This window comes from Amblyomma maculatum, chromosome 6 (genome assembly GCF_055883805.1).
Source record: "Amblyomma maculatum isolate TAMU_Amacu chromosome 6, ASM5588380v1, whole genome shotgun sequence".
NCBI lineage: Eukaryota > Metazoa > Arthropoda > Arachnida > Ixodida > Ixodidae > Amblyomma > Amblyomma maculatum.
Genome location: NC_139349.1, coordinates 148,430,583 through 148,442,892, shown reverse-complemented (window position 1 = coordinate 148,442,892; position 12,310 = coordinate 148,430,583). Strand labels below are relative to the sequence as shown.

General features: G+C 45.8%; 1 long non-coding RNA gene across 1 annotated transcript; it reads right to left on the bottom strand.

Moving 5' to 3' along the window:
* Window positions 1-9,175: 9,175 nt before the first annotated feature.
* Window positions 9,176-11,780, bottom strand: LOC146186993 (uncharacterized). The gene is made up of 3 exons (XR_014708187.1): window positions 11,675-11,780; window positions 9,732-9,903; window positions 9,176-9,259 (listed from the first exon to the last, which is right to left on the bottom strand). It is a non-coding gene; the product is annotated as an uncharacterized LOC146186993 (long non-coding RNA).
* Between the last annotated feature and the right edge of the window lie 530 nt (window positions 11,781-12,310).

The following is a 12,310-nucleotide window of genomic DNA, read 5'->3' as shown; positions in this document are numbered from 1 at the left end:
TCCACCACCGCTTCGGTGGCGGGTGCAGTAGTTGAAAACTACAATCTTTCCAAAAAAAGGCGGAAAAAGGTTCACTTGCCCAGAAAATTGGTGTCTTTGCGATCCTCGTGACTTCCGCAGTTCAATACATAAAAGATTCGAAGTCGATGGAACAATTTATCGCTGATATCGGTGTCGAAATACGGAGCTCATGCCAGTGCGTCCGTTCACCTCAAGCGCTGAGAGCGCCCCCCGTCCACCACCGCTTCGGTGGCGGGTGCAGTAGTTGAAAACTACAATCTTTCCAAAAAAAGGCGGAAAAAGGTTCACTTGCCCAGAAAATTGGTGTCTTCGTGATCCTCGTGACTTCCTCAGTTCAATACATCAAAGATTCGAGGTCGATGGCACAATTTATCGCTTATATCGGTGTCGAAATACGGAGCTCATGCCAGTGCGTCCGTTCACCTCAAGCGCTGAGAGCGCCCCCCGTCCACCACCGCTTCGGTGGCGGGTGTAGTAGTTGAAAACTACAATCTTTCCAACGAAATGGCGGAAAAAGGTTCACTTGCCCAGAAACTTGGTGTCTTCGTGATCCTCGTGACTTCCGCAGTTCAATACATCAAAGATTCGAGGTCGATGGCACAAGTTACCGCTGATATCGGTGTCGAAACGCGGAGCTCATGCCAGTGCGTCCGTTCACCTCAAGCGCTGAGAGCGCCCCCCGTCCACCACCGCTTCGGTGGCGGGTGCAGTAGCTGAAAACTACAATCTTTCCAAAAAAAGGCGGAAAAAGGTTCACTTGCCCAGAAAATTGGTGTCTTCGTGATCCTCGTGACTTCCTCAGTTCAGTACATCAAAGATTCGAGGTCGATGGAACAATTTATCGCTGATATCGGTGTCGAAATACGGAGCTCATGCCAGTGCGTCCGTTCAAATCAAGCGCTGAGAGCGCCCCCCGTCCACCACCGCTTCGGTGGCGGGTGCAGTAGTTGAAAACTACAATCTTTCCAAAAAAAGGCGGAAAAAGGTTCACTTGCCCAGAAAATTGGTGTCTTCGTGATCCTCGTGACTTTCTCAGTTCAATACATCAAAGATTCGAGGTCGATGGAACAATTTATCGCTGATATCGGTGTCGAAATACGGAGCTCATGCCAGTGCGTCCGTTCACCTCAAGCGCTGAGAGCGCCCCCCGTCCACCACCGCTTCGGTGGCGGGTGCAGTAGTTGAAAACTACAATCTTATCAAAAAAAAAGGCGGAAAAAGGTTCACTTGCCCAGAAAATTGGTGTCTTCGTGATCCTCGTGACTTCCTCAGTTCAATACATCAAAGATTCGAGGTCGATGGCACAATTTATCGCTTATATCGGTGTCGAAATACGGAGCTCATGCCAGTGCGTCCGTTCACCTCAAGCGCTGAGAGCGCCCCCCGTCCACCACCGCTTCGGTGGCGGGTGTAGTAGTTGAAAACTACAATCTTTCCAAAGAAATGGCGGAAAAAGGTTCACTTGCCCAGAAACTTGGTGTCTTCGTGATCCTCGTGACTTCCGCAGTTCAATACATCAAAGATTCGAGGTCGATGGCACAAGTTACCGCTGATATCGGTGTCGAAACGCGGAGCTCATGCCAGTGCGTCCGTTCACCTCAAGTGCTGAGAGCGCCCCCCGTCCACCACCGCTTCGGTGGCGGGTGCAGTAGTTGCAAACTACAATCTTTCCAAAAAAAGGCGGAAAAAGGTTCACTTGCTCAGAAAATTGGTGTCTTCGTGATCCTCGTGACTTCCTCAGTTCAATACATCAAAGATTCGAGGTCGATGGAACAATTTATCGCTGACATCGGTGTCGAAATACGGAGCTCATGCCAGTGCGTCCGTTCACCTCAAGCGCTGAGAGCGCCCCCCGTCCACCACCGCTTCGGTGGCGGGTGCAGTTGTTGAAAACTACAATCTTTCCAAAAAAAAGCGGAAAAAGGTTCACTTGCCCAGAAAATTGGTGTCTTCGCGATCCTCGTGACTTCCTCAGTTCAATACATCAAAGATTCGAGGTCGATGGAACAATTTATCGCTGATATCGGTGTCGAAATACGGAGCTCATGCCAGTGCGTCCGTTCACCTCAAGCGCTGAGAGCGCCCCCCGTCACCACCGCTTCGGTGGCGGGTGCAGTAGTTGAAAACTACAATCTTTCCAAAAAAAGGCGGAAAAAGGTTCACTTGCCCAGAAAATTGGTGTCCTCGTGATCCTCGTGACTTCCTCAGTTCAATACATCAAAGATTCGAGGTCGATGGCACAATTTATCGCTTATATCGGTGTCGAAATACAGAGCTCATGCCAGTGCGTCCGTTCACCTCAAGCGCTGAGAGCACCACCCGTCCACCACCGCTTCGGTGGCGGGTGTAGTAGTTGAAAACTACAATCTTTCCAACGAAATGGCGGAAAAAGGTTCACTTGCCCAGAAACTTGGTGTCTTCGTGATCCTCGTGACTTCCGCAGTTCAATACATCAAAGATTCGAGGTCGATGGCACAAGTTACCGCTGATATCGGTGTCGAAACGCGGAGCTCATGCCAGTGCGTCCGTTCACCTCAAGCGCTGAGAGCGCCCCCCGTCCACCACCGCTTCGGTGGCGGGTGCAGTAGCTGAAAACTACAATCTTTCCAAAAAAAGGCGGAAAAAGGTTCACTTGCCCAGAAAATTGGTGTCTTCGTGATCCTCGTGACTTCCTCAGTTCAGTACATCAAAAATTCGAGGTCGATGGAACAATTTATCGCTGATATCGGTGTCGAAATACGGAGCTCATGCCAGTGCGTCCGTTCACCTCAAGCGCTGAGAGCGCCCCCCGTCCACCACCGCTTCGGTGGCGGGTGCAGTAGTTGAAAACTACAATCTTTCCAAAAAAAAAGGCGGAAAAAGGTTCACTTGCCCAGAAAATTGGTGTCTTCGTGATCCTCGTGACTTTCTCAGTTCAATACATCAAAGATTCGAGGTCGATGGAACAATTTATCGCTGATATCGGTGTCGAAATACGGAGCTCATGCCAGTGCGTCCGTTGACCTCAAGCGCTGAGAGCGCCCCCCGTCCACCACCGCTTCGGTGGCGGGTGCAGTAGTTGAAAACTACAATCTTTCCAAAAAAAGGCGGAAAAAGGTTCACTTGCCCAGAAAATTGGTATCTTCGTGATCCTCGTGACTTCCTCAGTTCAATACATCAAAGATTCGAGGTCGATGGCACAATTTATCGCTTATATCGGTGTCGAAATACGGAGCTCATGCCAGTGCATCCGTTCACCTCAAGCGCTGAGAGCGTTCCCGTCCACCACCGCTTCGGTGGCGGGTGCAGTAGTTGAAAACTACAATCTTTCCAAAAAAAGGCGGAAAAAGGTTCACTTGCCCAGAAAATTGGTGTCTTCGTGATCCTCGTGACTTCCTCAGTTCAATACATCAAAGATTCGAGGTCGATGGAACAATTTATCGCTGATATCGGTGTCGAAATACGGAGCTCATGCCAGTGCGTCCGTTCACCTCAAGCGCTGAGAGCGCCCCCCGTCCACCACCGCTTCGGTGGCGGGTGCAGTAGTTGAAAACTACAATCTTTCCAAAAAAAGGCAAAAAAAGGTTCACTTGCCCAGAAAATTGGTGTCTTCGCGATCCTCGTGACTTCCTCAGTTCAATACATCAAAGATTCGAGGTCGATGGAACAATTTATCGCTGATATCGGTGTCGAAATACGGAGCTCATGCCAGTGCGTCCGTTCACCTCAAACGCTGAGAGCGCCCCCCGTCCACCACCGCTTCGGTGGCGGGTGCAGTAGTTGAAAACTACAATCTTTCCAAAAAAAAGGCGGAAAAAGGTTCACTTGCCCAGAAAATTGGTGTCTTCGTGATCCTCGTGACTTCCTCAGTTAATACATCAAAGATTCGAGGTCGATGGCACAATTTATCGCTTATATCGGTGTCGAAATACGGAGCTCATGCCAGTGCATCCGTTCACCTCAAGCGCTGAGAGCGCCCCCCGTCCACCACCGCTTCGGTGGCGGGTGCAGTAGTTGAAAACTACAATTTTTCCAAAAAAAGGCGGTAAAGGTTCACTTGCCCAGAAAATTGGTGTCTTCGTGATCCTCGTGACTTTCTCAGTTCAATACTTCAAAGATTCGAGGTCGATGGAACAATTTATCGCTGATATCGGTGTCGAAATACGGAGCTCATGCCAGTGCGTCCGTTCACCTCAAGCGCTGAGAGCGCCCCCCGTCCACCACCGCTTCGGTGGCGGGTGCAGTAGTTGAAAACTACAATCTTATCAAAAAAAAGGCGGAAAAAGGTTCACTTGCCCAGAAAATTGGTGTCTTCGTGATCCTCGTGACTTCCTCAGTTCAATACATCAATGATTCGAGGTCGATGGCACAATTTATCGCTTATATCGGTGTCCAAATACGGAGCTCATGCCAGTGCGTCCGTTTACCTCAAGCGCTGAGAGCGCCCCCCGTCCACCACCGCTTCGGTGGCGGGTGCAGTAGTTGAAAACTACAATCTTTCCAAAAAAAAGGCGGAAAAATGTTCACTTGCCCAGAAAATTGGTGTCTTCGTGATCCTCGTGACTTCCTCAGTTCAATACATCAAAGATTCGAGGTCGATGGAACAATTTATCGCTGATATCGGTGTCGAAATACGGAGCTCATGCCAGTGCGTCCGCGCACCTCAAGCGCTGAGAGCGCCCCCCGTCCACCACCGTTTCGGTGGCGGGTGCAGTAGTTGAAAACTACAATCTTTCCAAAAAAAAGGCGGAAAAAGGTTCACTTGCCCAGAAAATTGGTGTCTTCGTGATCCTCGTGACTTCCTCAGTTCAATACATCAAAGATTCGAGGTCGATGGAACAATTTATCGCTGATATCGGTGTCGAAATACGGAGTTCATGCCAGTGCGTCCGTTCACCTCAAGCGCTGAGAGCGCCCCCCGTCCACCACCGCTTCGGTGGCAGGTGCAGTAGTTGAAAACTACAGTCTTTCCAAAAAAAGGCGGAAAAAGGTTCACTTGCCCAGAAAATTGGTGTCTTCGTGATCCTCGTGACTTCCTCAGTTCAATACATCAAAGATTCGAGGTCGATGGAACAATTTATCGCTGATATCGGTGTCGGAACACGGAGCTCATGCCAGTGCGTCCGTTCACCTTAAGCGCTGAGAACGCCCCCGTCCACCACCGAAGCGATGGCGGGTGCAGTGACGGCCTACAACAGATAACCATTCGGTGGCAGGCCAGCCCCCGCCACAAACAGCGGTGACCTACCTGTCCCAGCCCACAGGGCCAGGAGCAGCCACCCATCACGACGCCCATGTCTTCCGGACCAAGCGGGAACGAGTGCGCTCCTGCCCCGGACAAGCGGGAATAAGTGCGCTCCAACGCTGCCGGGCGGCGCTTCTTGCCTTCCGCGAGTGACGGATGTTGCGCCTTTCCTTTCCTGTAAACGAATTATTGAACGCCGGTGAACTTAGACGCGCTAGACATGGAAGTCAAGGAGAGTGGTTTAGTTTGGTTTTTGGGGTTTGACGTCCCAAAGCGACTTAGGCTGTGAGAGATGCCGTAGTGGAGGACTCCGGAATATTCGACCACCTGGGGTCCTTTAACGTGCACTGACATCGTAAAGCACACGGGCGCCTTGCTTTTCGCCTCCATCGAAAAGCTTCTGCCGAGCATGGAGAGTTTAGCTGCTGACGAGCGGCCCAGAAGAAATTAATTTCGTCTGATCCCGCCCTCGTCGATTTGGATTGCAAAACATTTATTGCCAGCAGTGAGCGATTTGTGGGCGCTACACTTAGATGGCCTCAAGTCCGTTGCTCTCGGCGACCTTTTGAGCCCACTCAGTAGCCCGAACTTGCGTTAACGGGTCTGAGCTGGCCAGTATAGCCTCCCACCGCTCTAAAGAAGGGACTGGTAGTAGGTCCGCTGATAGCGGCGCTTTTTTGCAGCTCCATAATATATGATCGTATCCTGCTATTTCGCCGCAGTGTTTAAAATTTGGATTGTATTGTGCTGGGTACATGTGCGCTAAGAACGGCTGAAGAAGGCACGCGTGTGGAGCCGACGCCAGATTACTTCCTGCCTTTTGTCTACACTGTAAAAACAAAAACACCTTATTAGGTGTTTTCGCATGTCTATAACTAACACCCATGCACCCTTGAAAAAAAGTGGCTTCAGAGTGCCAGTACACCCTCAAAGATGGTGCTTCGGTTGGTCATAACACCCTTCTATGGGGCCAATGCACTGGGGTGTTTTCATCACCTTTACACCCTATTGCAGGGTGGAAGCAGTGGCATTGCACCCTTACACCCCTTGATAAAAATCAGTGCCGATAACGTCCATATATTTCATTCCCTAATTAGGAATTACTTTTGCCACTACACGTTCCTTAATGCTTTTACTATGTGAACATTTGCAATCAAGCTTAATGGTATTCCTTTTAACCACCTGTAATGCCAAATGAGCATGTAAAGAGATGCTGCATGCCAATATTTTGACATCTCGAATGGCCCATGCCAGTATGATTGTTTTTTTCACATTCACAGAGCATGTTACAAAAAAAAAATGTCACACAGAAGGAAACTGGAAGTCTTTTATTCGGCATAGAAGGGTCAGGGTTTGGGCTAGTGGGTGCTCGGGTGCTGGTGGAGGGAGGGGGGGGGGCAGGGGGGCACTTGTGTTCTGTTTCTTCATTGATGCGTGCTATGGAACCTCATTTATTTAAAAATACTGCCACTCTCCACCGAGAGCCTAGCAGACGGGCAAAAAACATACATGATATGTACGTAAATACCTAAAAAATGAAAGAAGCAAAACAGTTTCAACAAATGCAGACAACAAAGTATACAATTTTTTTCAAAAACAGAACCGAACAATGAACACAACAGCATGATGACATTTCTGAAAAAACACCAACAAAACTTTTAGTCGTATGCAACAATAATCGCAGTACACAATATTAATCCTATGCTTTGTCAGTGTCAACGCGTGCGCTTGCATAAAATTCGGCCTTAAGCGATGAAATAAAGCGTCGTGCAGCGCATCTTGGCTTCGACACGCAGACGCCCAAAAAGGGGTGCTGTATAAAGCAGCACAAATTGTCGGACCCCTTGTCATATGTCAGATTGAACAGCCAAAATCGACCCATTATTGGAACAATACCCTAAGTAGAGTCGATGACTCGAAGAAGCTTCCACTGCTGAATGAAGGAGAAATGCTCTTCAGCTTCTTTGATGCTGCTCCCAGTATATCCGACGCACGGCGTGGCAGGCTTTTCTTCCTGTTCCTTGATAAAATTGTGAAAGAAGTGCATAACAGAGCAGCTGTATAAATATGCACTGCACCTGGCAAAAAGCAAATTCAACATATTTTCTACTCTATATTTAGAATACGCCAATGCCCCTTTAGTGTACAGCAGTGTGCTGGAAAAGGGTCCTATCGGAAACCACTGGAGGTTATCTCACAATTAACAATGCAGAGTATACTGTTATGGTTGGTTCAGGAGGCACAAAGCCAGCAGTCTGATCAAGTCATAAATGAGAGCACATAAGGTCAACCTATTTTTATTCATGCAGCATGCTGTTGCATGGTAATTTTAGATTATGTAAGCTATTTTATCAAACAAAAATGGCTACACTCATCAAAAGCACCTGGATTAGAGAACTTCTATGCTGCCCCACGAACTTTTCATTTCACATGAACTGGAATGCTTATTATGATAGTTAAAAATGTAAATAAAGAATAAACAGCACTGCAGCACGGTGTTTACTACTAAAATATTAACAGCTGGCTCAATTGAAGGCTTCACACAAGGCCTACAAGATACCCTGCACTGGCCAAGTAGATACTGCAGAACCAAACAAAAAAAAAAACGTGGAAAGAGCATACTTAGTGATGGGGCACTACAAAAAAAAATCAAAGTGCATGTATACATAACACATAATGCATTTCTGAACTTTTGCACGTCTTCTTGTGCTAAGTATGAACCAGCCAAGCCCTAGGGCATCGCAATGCTTCCTGAAGTGTTTACATTTAAGGTTTAGTAACAAGGAAAAAGTGTTCTCGCTGCTCTATGTGGCAGTTCTGAAACTCCATCACACATTATTCATTGAAACTGTACACTGGAGCTTTGAGTTGAGCGACAATTACATGTGCAACAGCAGAGCATTACCAAACAACCAATTAGCAGAAGCTCTAAAAAATGTCAACACTGAAGCATGGTATGTTAACATTTTCGACGCATAGCACATTGTATGCATAGACATCCAGAACATCAGTGGTGAGCCTCAAGAGGCGGCAGGAAGCTCAAGTGTTCAAGAAGTTGTAATCGTTATAGCGGCAGGCAGTCTGAGCACTTTGAAATACTAAAGGTTCGAATACTAAAAATATGTTGACTAACTTGAAATGCGAAAATAACAATTTGGATTTATTGAGAATGTTTACTATAAATGAGAATGTCTATGACAGTGCCACATGGTTATGCATGAAATGTTAGCATCTGTAGTTGAAGGCATTATATTTATACAGCATGAACCTTGAAACACAGCAGTATTTTCTCCCAACCAACGTGGTAAACCTAATCTCAGAAGAATTAAAATTATTACATCATTTCAAACTTGGCTAGCAAATTACAGCATTTTTTTAAAACAGCTATTAAACTGCATTACCCACCTTCAGAAGCCTGTAGGATAAGACAATGTGGAAATATTTCTTTTGAAGCAGTCTCAGATTATATATTCCAGACATTAGGAACATGTTAGGTACTAGCATGCATGAGCAGGTTGAGAGACCCCTTTCCAACAAATGCTAAACCCCGCCAAGCTGCCTGCATGAGCCATCTGATAAAGCACTGCTGGTCCACTGCAGCAGAGTGCTTAGTCAAATGGCACACTGCACCAATCTTGACATTACCAGTGCTTCATCAGGTGACTCTTGTATGCAATACGACGTGGTAAGCATGTGATGGCAGGAGTCTCTTAAAAGGGCTTTTGATTGTACTTACAGTGCAAATAATCCTTTCACAGCAAAGAATTCACAGTTGTGATGAAAACTTGTGTAGTATTTCTATTTGAATTATGAATCACTAATACATATAACAAGTTAGACTGTAAACCATTTTAGAAACAAAGAAAATTCGCTAATAATGTCGGTTTCAAGTAGGCTTCCTGAATATTCAAATGAGAAAGAGAAAACTTACAAATGATACAAACATAACATTCAGAGCTCCCGGCTGGTTCCCAATGTTTGCCAAGAGTTGCAGAATGCATACTGTCTGTACATCTACAATAGAAATAAGCAACACAACAATGGTGTACCTCCTTGCAGGTAAAAAGAGACAGCCGAGTTTTGAGGCGATAATTTATTGTCTAATTTAGGAAGGCAAATAAACAAAATTGAAAACATGTAGAGGCACGCAAATTGAAAGCCAAACATCTGACAGCAAAAATTAGCAAAGCTTGTGAAGATTTGAATCAGGCATCACATAATTCTCTGCTACTAGTTGAACAGATTCGAAAAGGCTGCACCATTACAATGGAGAAGAATAATAGGTAATTTAAATTTAGCTAATGCAAAAATTGTTACATATGAAGAAATGCACAGGCTAGTTATGGTTTTCTTATTCTTTCTGATGCTCAGCCATGTTTTTAGTATATTATAAGGCAATGCAAAATGCAAAAATGTAGGCATTTAGCGAAAAACTGCCAATTAGATAGCACATGCAGCAAACAGAAGGAAACAGCTTAATACTTACGCTTCTTTCTCCTTTCACGCATTCCCTCAGAACATACTTCGAGCACCCGGGCAATGTCCTTTTTTCTTGCACGAATGGTGTCCTTCAAAACCAAGACAAGTGTCTTGTTAAGGCCAATTTCAACTGCCTCTTTGCCGTCCTTCTTGATCAGCATGTTGACGTCATGTAAGAACTGCAAGTTTGTGTGAATGGTAGCTATAAAGAATTCATTTTACTCAATGTTTCAAGTAACTGAATATTAAAAATCATTGTACACAAGCTAAGGCAATTGATGCCTTTGTACATATCTGAAAAAAACAATACAAATATTTACTAAGGTTAGAAAACTGAAAAAACCATCAGTATTTTGCCACTCATCGCCAAACTGCAAGCAATATTAAGGAAAGTCTAATATAAAAAATAACAAAGCAAAAATTATGATCCTCCTTCCCTCAACTTGGCACACGGCTGAATGGCAATAAACTATGTAATATATCTCTAAACTAAGGGTCCCCGCTCAGCTTTAAAAAGTAGGCTTCAATTCTTAGAGACAATCTACAGACATGCAGTGTTAGCATATGAAAGACAAATTGTTTTCTGGGCCCTTTAAATCAGTAAACTGCTTTCAACACATACATTACAAATTTTTTAATAACAGTAAGCTCCAAATTTACCTGCAATATGCGCACTGTGATGAGCAAAGAAGGTAAACATATGTCACTAAGGCTATCATAACCGCTTCATATGTACATTTAAGCAAAAGACAAAAAAAGTAAACATCTGGTCAGAATCAAACTCTGTAACAGCAACATCCGGTACAATATTTGGCCACATAATTCAAGCTGTCGACCTCTACTTAAATGCTGAGGCATCAGCATCGAATATACATTTATTCTAGTCTAAAGACACTACAAAAATCAAGTAATGCCGTCAAACAGTTATGTTGAAATGTGACCACAAAAATAATGAAAACTGGATGGTTTGAACCACATCAGCTGACTTAGCACGTGTACAAGTGCCTTAATTGAAGTCTTGCTGAAAATAAAATACGTAGCTAAATGATTCTTCGAGAGCGAAAGTAAACGCCATAACAAAAGCAGCATAATAAAAATGCAACTTCACACTCCATGCAACCGCAAAATATGGTCCCCGTAAAATGAAAAATGCTCCCATTGTGATTAAAAAAGGGAAATCCACACGCGGGGAAGTTAACACAGGCTGGTGATAGCGGCATATAGTTTACGCAGTTTGGAATAAACTATTATGCAACCAGGCCGGCCGACCAGCGCACTTCGATGCCGAGAGCACCAGCGCAGAGGCGTGCCGCGCTGAACGGCCGCCGAGAACGAACATAGCCTCCCCGAACAAAAAGTTTAAACAGAAGGGCTGCGGGAGGACGCTCCCCGAGCAGCAGGACGGTGCGCGGCTATGCTCAGAGTAAATAAAAAAAAAGGGGGGGGGGGGGGGGTCGCAGCACTCTGAGTGAAAGATGACGACGAAGCATGAAAGAGGTTTCCCGAGAGGGAGCGCGAAGTGTAAGAGATAAGGGAGGAGGGGGGAGTCGAGAGTGCTAGGAGAATTAAGGTAGTACGCCAACATGACCTTGCGCACGAACGGAAACGGTAGAACAAAACTGAGTCGTTGCGAACTGAGCGCAAGTATCAAACTGTCAAGAAACGAAAATCGTTTCGTGAACCTCCTGCGCGTACAAAATGCAAGGAAACGTGGCACATACATTATTTCTGTTCAAGAAAGTTGAGACTAATGTTCTTGCGCGAAATCTGCGTAACTCGCCGCGACATCTACCACATGTGCGATGTCATTTTGGCAGCCAGGTGAAAACAAGCGCGTGTCTCACGTTTTCATTCCAATTCTGGAGCGTTCCGGCACAAAAAGACACAGAATGCAGCAATCCGGTAGGACACTGTTCCCACAAAGCGCAATATGCGTGAGAATAGGCTTACCTTTACAGACGATTGCGTCAGCCGCAAAGTACGCTGTCCGCCTTCGTATCACCGACACCGAACCAACCAGTGCGATTTCAGCGCGAGTGCAATGTAGTCGGCGCATATACCTCTAAGTCACGCAGAAAAAAAAATCGTCCATGCCTTCTTCTTTCGAACATCTCAAACATAAAGCGGTGCAGCAGTCCTTCGGCCTGAGCAAAGCAAAAAGAAGCCCGGACACTTGCCGACACGATAAATGCCCGTTTGCGTTAAACACCACATGTACACTTCACAAGCGTACACACTTCTGAACACATATGCATGGGAAATGCAACACATTTCACGAGGGTACACAATCGAAGAAGCACATTCAGCATTCGCCGAAACGTGGTCGAAACGCACCCCACAATGCTAACGGCCATATTGTGAAATTTGAAAAGAGCGTTCGTAGCTACCGGCGGCCTCCTGGCGGTGAAATTTTCTTTCAGTTTCTGTTTCATTTTTAGAAAGCACTCATGTGTAATTTTAATTTTAGCGTTACTTTTGGTCCTTTATTTAGGTGTTGGGTTATATTACCAGCGCCGCTTGTGCATAAAAGGCTACGAAGTTACGCAGCCATATACCCCCAGCATGTTAGGTGATATTGCTTGCCCG